Raw genomic sequence first — 12,320 nt, 5'->3', positions numbered from 1 at the left:
GTATATTTCTGTTTGGCTGTCAAGTATGGGGGTTGTAAAACGTATAACAATGTAGAAAAACTTTTAACACACTACGTTAATAAAATATTACGCTTATCATCAAATAAGCCGAATTACATTATTTTGTTAGAAACAGGACTATCTCCTCTTTTCATTCAAACTGGAAGCTGACTATCCGAAATTGAGCTCAATGTTCAACTGATGTGCAATGCTAGAAGTACGAGTATTACGGCTGAGTTGATTGAGGAGAGGAAAATCAACTTGGCAATTCGACAGAACACTGTTTGTAAAAATATCGGTAGAACAACGAAAGTCATGAAACATTTCGGCGATGTTCAAGTGACGTAATTGTTTTCGGATATAGTCCTATCGAATATCATTTTCAAAGCTCTTTTTGGATACTGTCCAAAAATACTTAAACTTGTGTTAGGGGTACCTGCCCAAATATGGAGTTTATATTCATGTTTGGACAATATGAGGGCTTTGTAAATTGCAGCCAGAACAGTAGAAGTGAAAAAATGTCTTGCACCGTCGGAGCATTTTTGGCAATGTCGAATATGTGATCATTCCATAAGAGGTGATCTGTGATATACATACCGAATATTGAAAGTTGATTAGTTTCTTGGATGCAAGTGCCACTCATGGATAGCGCATCGGAGATGGGTTACGCTTTAACGACAGGAGACAGCATTGAGTTTTCGAAGCATTTAATTCTACACGGTTTTTGATTCCCCATTGTACAATACTGTCGAGATCAGATTTAAATGAGCTTATCGTACGCTGCCGTTGAAGTTCCACATCCGAGGGACAAGAATGAGAATCTAAAACGAATATAAAAGCTGAGGGTACTGCCATCTGCGAAAAAAATTTAGTGAGTTAGAAGTTTCAGACAAATGATCTTTATAAAAATATGGAAGCGAGTTGGATACAAAACGGAGCCCTGGGGAACACCAGCATTTATTTTATGAATTTCAGACTTGAAACCGTCAAAACAACTTGTATTGAACGGATAGAAAGGTAATTTCTAATCCAACGAAGAAGAGATTCATCAATACCAAAAGCACGCATTTTCGATAAGATAGCGTTGGTGCCAAACTCTAATCAAATGCTTTGGAAATATCAACTGCAATATTGTTTTTTTCTCCAAAACGATTGAAACGATGAAACGAAAGATTTGTTCCACTGTTCGGTGAGATAAACCATAAGCTCACCAGTGGACCTATTGCTACGAAAGCCCTACTGTCGGTCTTTAAGAAGCCTCCGTTCTTCAAGATATTTATCAGGCTGTACAAATGCTGTTTTCCATCCGCTCGGAAAGAGACCTGTAGAGTAGGAAAGATGGAAAAGTTTACGCAGTGGTTTTGCCAGCGTTGAAAGTAGATTTATGTATGTCAAGATCTCTCAGTAGTCTTGCAACTGCACGAGTTCGAAAGAAGATTCGCCCCATAGAATCATTTACGCTCTCAAGGAATAGGAGGACTCATGACACTCTCCGGTAGCGTCGAATTGACAGCAAACTGTGCTGCGAGCAAATTGGCTTTATCGATCGAGCTCATATAGGGAGTGTCATTGTGGACAAGCGATGGAACCGAGAATGACGAACGTGGTGTTTCGTACGTTTATTACAAATGAACAGAAATTTTTACTACCTTTGGGACAATTGTACTATTTTTTGCCTTAATTTCTGGTCATGTTGGGTTAGAAAGGCGGTTCTTAAAGCTATTCAAGATAATAAAAGTTTTTACAGGGAGTAGTCAAGTCTAGCGAAAAGTTGAAACCTCAATTTTACTTTAAACATTGGCAACATGTTGAATTGTAAAGCCATCCTGTATAAACTAATATCAAAATTGGACGAGAAGTGTAAAGCCAAATATGTTCAGGAACCTTCCAACTCACTATATATAGGGGAATATACAGCAGACCTAACCATAATCTGGAAGATAGAAACTATTTCCGTGATATAATCGTAATCACGACAATGGTCAGACTTCACAGCAAATTACTCACCCTAAACATCATACCACACAGACCAGGTTTAGGGTTGAACTTAAGAAGAAGCATTCTTTGAAGTGATTTCTTGTCAGAAGAAGAAGAAATTCTTTCCTAAGAAGGAAACACTTTTCCTAAAACCACACAACACATAATATGTATATTTGAGCAATAATATTTTAAAAAAATATGTGTGTCCCTTTTATTTTTTGAAGAGTGTTCATGTTCTGATCTCCTGCTTGATTTTCATTTTATATTATCAAAAAAAAGAACAAGGATGAAAAAGGAAACCATCATCCCATAATATGATGATATAAATTTCGCAAAACAATTTAATATGCCACTGTGTGTTATTACTTAAGAGTTCTAACAAAGAGTTCCTCAAAAGGGGGTTGCTACCACTGCCACTACCGCTAAAGGATGCCATTATGCCACACTGATGCACGCCACAAACTTTGTGCGCGGGGTTGTCATTTTTTCTAAGATTTTCTTGGCTTGCTTTTCATTCTCGATGTAGATAATTCGTCCTCTTTTTCGTTTCCTTTATACATACATACATACATAGATATGTGTTTTATTTAACTATAGCATTTTGTGGGGATTTTGTTTTCATTCAGGACGCTGCTGGATTATTTACTCCATAAAATTCAATAAGAATCTTTTAGTCTCTCATCCCCGGCGTTTATTTTTCTAAGGATAATTCCCTTAAGGAGGTACTTTGTCTGGTGGACGGTTTTTATTGATGGCGATTAGGAGTGGCAAACACCGCGCGCTGTTCTCGACCGCAATTGAGATGATGGTGTGGGAAGTATTAAAAATGTCCTTCTTCCATAGAAATTTCACTTTGGACTTTTTTGTATGTAATTATTTTCTATATTACTATCCACTATCCACAGTGGAAAAGGAAAGCCGATTGATATTGTTATTCTTCACTTAAGTGGTTTCAAATGCTTTTTAAGTATAAAGGATGGAGGGAGTAGATTTTCCATTAAAGACAAATCTAAGGCCTTATTCGCGAGACGGTCGCGGTGTGACATCGCCACTGATGGTGATGCTATTTCCATTAACCATCTCATGCGAGATATTATTTTATTCTTTCTAAGGCCCAAATTTTAAAGCAAAATCACGTCCCTGAGATTTTAACTTGCTTTTTCGTTCTCGTTATAAAAATGGTAATTTTTGTATTCTATTTTTATTTCACAAAAATTGTCGTCCAAGGAGAGAGTTTTTTTTTTAGAAAATAATCATAATTGCATTAAATGTGTTTTAACCATCAGGATATTTTGCTGGTCACTAAAAGGACAACGGAATTTGAGTACCTAGTACTTATATATGAAATTAAACGTAGAGATATTTGCTAAGAAAAATGTAATGCTATGTGGTGTGTATAGGAATTGGTAGAAATCTCATGAATGATGATTTAAAAATTCCTTGTTTTATGAATGCTTTTTATTATTTTTCACTGGTCATGGTAATAAATGTCGGACAGAGGTTGACACTTTTTTTCAAAGGATAAGTATTTTTAAAGTAGTGATGCAAATAAACAGGGAGCGTATACTAACGTTGTGTTAGTTACGTTGCGTTTCGTTATGTTACGTTAAGTTATGTTATGTTACTTTACGTTACCTTACGTTAAGTTATAAAAATTGGAAATGAGCATCCTATATAACTGATAACTTCCCATCCCGTCTAACGATTTGTCTTGCTTAAAAGTTTGTCTACATGTACTCGTATCAATTTTTACCAAATTTTCGTCCTATTTTTTGTAGATTTTATTTTTTATTTAAAACGGACTTTTGGATTTTTATATAAAAGTTACTGAATATCGAAAACAATATTGTCTGTGAAATAAAATAAGTTTGAAGCCAATATTTTTAATTTTTGAAAAGCTATTTGAGTCGAAAGTAAATTTTTACCAAGTTTTAGTATTGTTATTTTTAGAGTTTTATTTTTTGTAAAAAAACTGTCAATTCGATTTTTTCAAAATTTTATAGAATGTTGAAAACAATATTTTTTATAAGATAAAATTAGTTCGATGCCAATATTTAAAATTTTTGAAGAAATATTTGAGTCGAAAATCATTTTTTACCAACTTTTGTTAATATTTTTCTGTTTTTACTTTTTTGTAAAAAAAACTGTATTTTTTAAAGAAAAAAGTAAATTAAAGCAAATATCTCAAAGTTTTGAGAAGATATTTGAGTCCAAAATCAATTTTTATCAGCTTTTATTATTTTGTTTTTTAGGTTTTTATTTTTTTTTAAGAAAACTGTCAATTCGATTTTTCTCAACATTTTTCAGATTATTGAAAACAATATTTCTTTTAAGATAAAATTGAAATTCAATTTTTACCAACTTTGAGTACTGTTTTTCTTAGATTCTTATATTTTATAAGAAAAACAATCAATTCGATTTTTCTCAAAATTGTATCAGATGTCAAAAACATTATATTTCTTCGCACAAAAATGTTTTGGAGATTAAATAATATTTTGGTCGTAAAATTTTGGAGAAGACAAATTTTTTTTTCAGTTTTTTTGAAAAAAATATACTTCTTTAATATCACGTTACAATATATTATATGTTATATTAAATTTAATTTAAGTCTCTAGCGTTTTTGATTCGTAAGATATTTAGGGTTAACCAAAATTTTCACCTTTTTTTAAACTCAAATCAAATGGGGTGGCGCAACAGTCCGTTGTGAACTAGGGCCTAGTGACTTACAACTCTCAACCATTCCTGTGTGCGAGTACTGTTGTCAGGAATGGAAGGGACCTACAATTTTAGGCCGAATCCGGACGGCTAGTTTGAGAAAGCACTTTTTCATGACAAGAGTTACTCTTGAAGGATTTGTCAATTCCTCGCAAGAGGCAGTACCCGCGAAAATTTTTTTTTTTTAAATTAAGGTGGCACAGGCAGGGATTGAACCCAAGACCCCTTGCATGACAGTATCTGTAGTACAAAATTTATTTGAAATCGATATCTCTTCTGGTTCTTGAGCTATGGACGACGAAAAAAACGTCGCGAACGTACGGACATACAGACGTACGGACGTACGAACGTACGTACACACGCACGCACAGGCATCTTTCTAAAAATCTTTTATTTCGACTATAGGGACCTTGAAACGTCGAGAAATGTCAAAATGTTCAATTTGAAAAATCGGGCCCATTACAATAACTTCCTATGGGAAGTTAACAAGCTGTGTATGAGGTATTACCATTAACTGTTAGATATGACATCATTCAAATGCCCGTATTGGCTTCTAACGATGACACGGATCAGTGTGGTCCAATTTTCAATGACTCTTCCGCATAGATCCGTCGGAATTTGAGCGATGGCCAGTGTTATGTTCGCCTTTATAGTGCATCGATTGTAGTTAATTTGTATAGACCTGCGATAAAATCGCATAACTTTGGTGACCAATTAACGTCACCCCTGCGAGAGATAACCTTATCCTCAAAATGTTCATGCTAAATGTCAATTGTTGCGTTTGCTGTGTGACACTTAGCGCCGTCCTGCTGGAATCTCCTAAAAAGCACGATGTATGGCTGTGGCAGAATCACCTTTTTAGTTAAGCGATTTTCGTAAATTTCAGACTTTCAGCTGAAAAAAATTTGGTTCAACAACTTAGTTTGACAAATATTGAATTCCAGCTTCATGCTTTTGAAACCACTAAATTGATAACCCGTTATTATACAAATATATGTCAAATTTTCTTTTTCAATCTTAAAAATCATAATCTTAAAATCCCGTGCTAAATGTTGACGAAGTTTTTCTTACAGCCTTATTTCTAATAAATTGGGAACATTTATCCATATCTAAGATAAAATAGTACTTAAAATATAAGAGTGGCTATGAAACAGGAAACAAAAGAAAAAAACACATTTTTACAGAAATGGAAAAGCAAAAACAAAAATCAGGACACTTTGAAAAATCCTCTATGTAGGAAGTATAATTCCAATGTAATGCATTCGTTGTTTTTCTGGTCACGTTTCAAGTAAATCAATTAAATTGTCATAAATTGTGAAGACTATACTTTGCAGACATCGTCGTGTCTGTGATTTTTGTAAATAAAAGTTTATAAAGGATTAAAATGAATATTTGATATTATTTCTCAAAACTTATTAATTCAAAGGAAGTATGTAGCCTTATGAATTATGGTGTATTTGAGATTATGATGAAGCCTATACTCAGATTGATTGGCATCCAAGCATGTTTCACAAGTATCAAATTAAATTGGAGCAACTTGTCAATTTGAATGAATTTAACAGTCTTACAAATATAAATATTTAAACTGACAAAATAAAATATAAAATCTTGAGTTCTAGTAATTTTAGAAACGCATCTTACCGACATGATCCAAAAAATGAATAGTTTGACGCACAGTGCTCAAACGCTAGGCGGAAAATGTTTAGAAAAATGTACCAGAAATACAAAATTCATTCGTTGAGGGTAAGATATAATGAAAATGTAAAACATTTAGTAAGGAAAAAAAAACCTATGTATCATAACAGTCTGCTTAATAAGCTTATTAATATAAGAAACTCTAAGGATTGGTGGGTTTTGGCAAAATTCACTTAAAAATAAAACAATTATTGATGGTGCTAACTTATTCGTAGACTGTTTCAAAGATTATTTTTGAAAACAATGCAGATCTGCACACGCAACATTTTCCAGGCTAGGCGTGATAAATGGAGCTCTTGATTCAAAGTTTTCATTAACAGAATTGTGTACAGTGTTATCCGGTTTAAAAGACAACAAAGCACCAGATTTAGACCGAATATCTTTCCCCTTAGTTTTATTAATGAGATGTTGCTATTTTTAAATAATATTTTTAAAACTAAACAGATTCCAACTTGGTTTCGTCAGTCGGTTATTGTTCCTATTTTTAAAAAAGGTGACCTAAATAAAGTTGTTAATTATCTGTCGGATACTCTTTATAAGTTGTTTACTAGCTTGCTTCTAAATCGCTGATGATTTGGTTCTATTTGCAGAACCCCCTCAAGAACTTCAAAGCATGATTAATAAACTTACAGAGTACTGCGAACGTTGGAAGTTAATTATTAATCTATCAAAATCAAAATATTTGGTTTTCCGAAAAAGTGCAAGACGTCCTCTTGAACAAAAATGGTTCCTTAATGGTTCCGAAATTGATGAATTGAATGAATAACAATACCTCGGGGTACTATTAACTTACAATCTCAAATACAAGAAACTTTTGGTAAACAAATTAACAAGCTCAAAAAATGCAATCAATTTCTCGTGGTCTTCTTTTATTAGTAATCAGAATATTTCCCAAAGCAATAAGTTGAACATTTTTGAGACAGCTTCGAGATCTATCATGTGTTATGCGACGTTGAAAAACTTTTACGTTTTTCCTGAAAAATCTATTTCTTCCAAAAAACACTCCCAACTATATGTTGCACAATATCAAAACGGCGCACTACAGGGCTAATTGGATCTCAAGCTAGATTGCCTTGAGATCGATATTTCTACCTATATGTTGCACCTCGAAACTGGTATCAACAAAATTTTTATATTCACTCTCAACTAACATTTTGAGTACATACTTAAAGTTTTTAGTTATCCAAGAAACAGACTCCCAAAAATATTAGCAGAGAAAACAATTCAAAAGTCAACATTCTGGGTTAATGATTGGATTAAAGTTTTTGGTGATGCTGAAATAGAATTTAACTTTTATTCTAAACCTCAACCTCAACCCTTCGGGCCGTTCTGTATACAATTAGATCGTCGGCGTAGGCAATTGCCTTTGTTAGACTACTTATCAGATCGCTGGTGTAAATCCTAGAGAGAATCGGCGAAGTCACCGCTCCCTGTTGAAGACCATTTTTAATTGAGAATGTTGTGGTAGTAGTTACATTGCCACTTCTGACAACAAACTTTCTACCGTTAAGCATAACATAAAGTATATACAACAATGACTTGCTTATGCCAAGCCTGCCAAAGGCCTTTTCCAAATCAACCAGATTTATTCCATTGGATATCAGAAACGAGCTTAGACGCAGCATGAATTGTGTCATGACCCGCCTTAAACCCGAACTGTGGTTCTCAGATCGCCATTGTGTGATATCATTTCGAAGGTAAAAGTGATTAAGTAGGGCTCTGTTTTCCAGGTCGTAGTTGGGGCGAATGCTAACATTCACCTTGTACACTTGCTGGAAAGCAGCTCCCACCGCCTCCACTTTTTCGTGAGGATCTTCAATTTTGTAAAAGTCATCGTCAAAGATGACTTCTTCTGGATCTATTTGCGCTGTCCTGAGTACGTCTTTGTCCTCTTTAGTTCTTCTGAGTTTCAGACTCGGAAGGTCATTATCCTTTTTTTTCGTGAATATCTTGTTGGTTTTGGGGAACATACTAGCGTCACTCGAATTAACTGACCGGATCTTGCGTTCCCAGTACTTGTTAATTGATAACCTGTAGTTCTCCTTAATCAACACATTGTCATTTTTTATTGACGACTTCAGTGTCCTAACCTCCAAGTCGTGTGGGTCTGTAACTGTTAGTCGTCTGTACAAGTTTTTGAGTCTTGTCAGTAAGCCACTCTTGTTCTTACGTAGTGCGTCAATAGTCGCGTTTCTGTAAGCGTCCATTTGGTCCCATTCTTTGTACTTGGTATTGTCCGTTCCATCGTTCGTTTTATTGTTTCGTCCATCTGTTGTAAATGTTTGTCAATTTCTGTATTTGCCAGGTTTCTGTTGTTTGGTGGGACTATGTCAATCGAACGAAGTTCTCTGGCGAGGGCATTGGTGAAACGAGGCCAACGCATCTTACTGTAATTGTAAGAATGCGTTGCAACGTATTCCTTCAACTCCACGCGTTCGTTCTAAATCTGCATACAGCAGCCAGCAGTGATCACTGTCGTACTTGACTGTCTGTAAGCAGTTTCGAGGGTGATTACCCACTTTGTATGTTACTGCCAGTTTGGTGTCGTACAGGAAAAGATTCAGAAAGGAGCCGCTTCTTGTATACGATGGCATAACGCTGTAACGATTCATCAAATTAAAAAGATGGTTACCTCTGGGATCACTATGTTGATTTCCCCAATCTTCATGTTTTGCGTTCAAATCACCGGCCAAGATGAAATAGTTTTCTTATAAGTTCAGTTTCAGTTTCCTAAAAAGAATCTCGAGTTCTCATGCAAAGTAAGTTGTATATGACTTTATAATTAATGCCTTTTCGTATAAAGAGAGCGATACCGCCCCCTTGAGTGGAGTCGGGCTGGTCTCTTACGATATTGTAATTTTTATGAATCAATTTCTGTTTGTGGTTAAGCTTAGTTTCGCTAGCCACATCTCATCTCACACACACATCTCATTCCCCAGCTTGCATTCTCCTTCGAAGTATGTCCTTAATATCATCTCTCTGTTTCTATAATTTATATTTTCTTTCAAAAAATTGTAAGATACCTGAAATAAGTATATACTAATAAACAAAACCTAGTGGAATAAAAATTCACTAAGTTCCTGTGGATCTAAGGCCTGTAACAAATGTATGACAAAAATAAATGTGTTAGCACGCTCATTTTTTAATAAACACTAATATTTGTTTAAAATTTTAAATTGATAAAACCTATGAATTATTTTAATTCATGATTAATCAACACCCAGTAGAAAAACCTTGATGCCTGAAATCGTCCTTATTTTGTATATTTTTAGAACCCCCTCAATTAGAAATATTATTTAAAACTCCTAAATTTATTCCACTTCAACACGTTCTACCAACCATTTTAAACTCATTTGGAATTATAATTTCCTACAAAAATAAATACCTACCTAAGCCGCCTGAAAATCCTCAAATTAAGGTACTCTAAACGAAAGATACAAACAAAAATCATATGCCTTCATCATTCGAACAAAAACCCCCCCAGAGCCTGTACCAAAAATATACTTATGGTTTTGTATTTTGGGAATGACAATATCTACCTTTGAAAAAAAAACATCCATAATCCTGAACCCTGAATCCTTCTCAATGACTAAAAATGATGAACAACAAAAAGGGCAAACTCAATCACAATTCAAAAATCATGCACATTGATACTTTAGGGTGCGACAACGACATTATATAGCTTCGACATTGGCATCGTTTTCCTCTCGTCCTCAATGACACAACGACAACGACGATGAGGATGAGCGACGACGATGATGGTAAACCAATGAGGGAGTACTACCCTCCCAAGGCCCCATCAGACCAGCTTGCTAGGATGCCGGCGACTTCCATTAGGGCAACAATAAATAATGAAATTTGATCACGTTTCCACTCAATTACCTGTTGGATTTGTTCATTTTTTAGAAGTGAATCTCTTTGCTATTCCTGGAATCTGGATGATTCTGATGGCTCAATGGTTGGATGGCTGGCTTGAGGGTAAAAAGATGGTCTTAGACCGAGTCTTTTACAATGCCACAATATCTGTCTGCCATCAGAAGCATGAGAGTAGTGGTGTAACGCTCTAGCTACTCTTTTCAAAGGGAATTGACAGTTTTTTTTGTGTTATTGTAGAAATGAGAGATCATGAATTTTCGTTCATGTTTTACTTTATTTTTCAGTTATTATATTCCATGGAAATTTGTCAGGTGTATAAAAGGTGATAATTCGATTTAAGCTCAAGGAAGGAATGTGGAGATATTCATACAGATTTGTGTTTATTTGTGGTTCAATTCAAGGGATTACTTTACGTTTATAGTGAAATTTTGATTACTCCTTTTAATTCTTTGTTTTTGAAAGGAAAGCAAAGGACATTTTGGACAAAAAAAAATAATAACAACTGACAGCGGTTTCATAACGTGTAACATAAAATATTATAATAATTGAAGCCAAGAGCATAATTATTTCTTGCGATATTTTCGATTAAGCTAATTTTTAATTCATTTATGAAGAAAATACTGAACGGATTTCTTATATAGCTCATTTTTAAATTATTTTATGCAAACAAAACGTCTCCGAAGTTGAGGTTTCTGCTAGTTCTTGAGATATGCAAGGCTAAGCCAAGGTGTTACAATCCAATATCTTATTTGCAAAACCAAATAGTAGTCTCCACACAATTTTTTCGTCAAAAATTCGAATTTCCACAAAAACGAATCCAAAGATTTTTATTAAATTTTCTGTCAGTTTTCTTTCTAACTTAGCTTCTTTTAATTAAAAAAAAATCATTTTTGTATTGCTTCAGAAGGGCACTCTATAGAATCGTTATTATTTTCCCATAGAAAGTTTTTGCAATCGGTCCGATATGTCGAATTGAAAATTTTGACATTTTCCGACGTTTCACGGTCACCAGAATCTAAATATCAGCCTTTTACAAAAATTCTGTACGTGCGTGCGAACTTTCGTACGTCCCTACGCTCGGGAAGCTTTTTTCGTCGTCCAATCTCAAGAACCAGGTGAGATATCAAAATCAAATACATTTTTTTACGCAGATAATAGTGCAAAAAGATGCAGAAAGGATTCTCGAAAAATTGGGTGGGTTGTTTTTTACCAACTTTAAAAAAAAACATTTTGGTTTTTTATAAATCAAAAGACTTGTCTACTTATTTACTTAAGGTGGCGCTACAGTCCGGGCGGACCTGGACCTCAACCATCATGCGCCTCCAGCTAGTAGCTCGGTGCCTAGCTAGCTGTCTTCAGTTTCGCACGCCAAGTTGGTTGAGGTCTTCACCCACCTGAGGGCACTAACTGAGTCGTATGGTTTTCCTCTACGGCGCGATTTGATTTGAAGACCTTCCGGGCTGGAGCTTTGATGTCCATTCGCTCTACATGATCTAGCCATCTAAGCGGTTGGACTTTAATTCTGCTAACTAGGTCAGTTTTTCTGTACAGCCCGTATAGTTAGTCATTATAACTTCTCCTCCATTCTTTATCTATGCGTACAGGACCAAACATTTCCCGAAGAATTTTTCTCTCGAAGCATTCTAAGAAGCCCTCTTCTTTCTAAGACAGGGTCCAGCCTCAGCGCCATAAATGAGAACCGGGATGATGAGTGTCTTATAGATGGTGATTTTATTTGCTCGAAAGAGGACTTTACTACTCAATTGCCTTCTAAGTCTAAGGAAACAGCTATTTGCAAGAGTTATTTTTAGTTTGATTTCAGCGCTGGTGTCCTTGTCTGTATTAATAGCGGTGCTTAGGTAGACAAAGTCCTTAACTACCTCATAGTTATAGCTGTCCATGGTGCCGTTTTGTCCAAGACGTCGTCGTTCAGTGTCCTTCTTTGATGACAGCATATACTTGGTCTTGCCCTCATTGACCACTAAACCCATCTTCTTTGCTTCCGTCGCAATGCTCAAAAACGCTCCACTGACATCACGCTTTGATCTTCAAAT

The sequence above is a fragment of the Eupeodes corollae genome, chromosome 2, assembly GCF_945859685.1.
Source record: "Eupeodes corollae chromosome 2, idEupCoro1.1, whole genome shotgun sequence".
Lineage (NCBI taxonomy): Eukaryota > Metazoa > Arthropoda > Insecta > Diptera > Syrphidae > Eupeodes > Eupeodes corollae.
Note: the sequence above shows the minus strand (reverse complement) of the source record.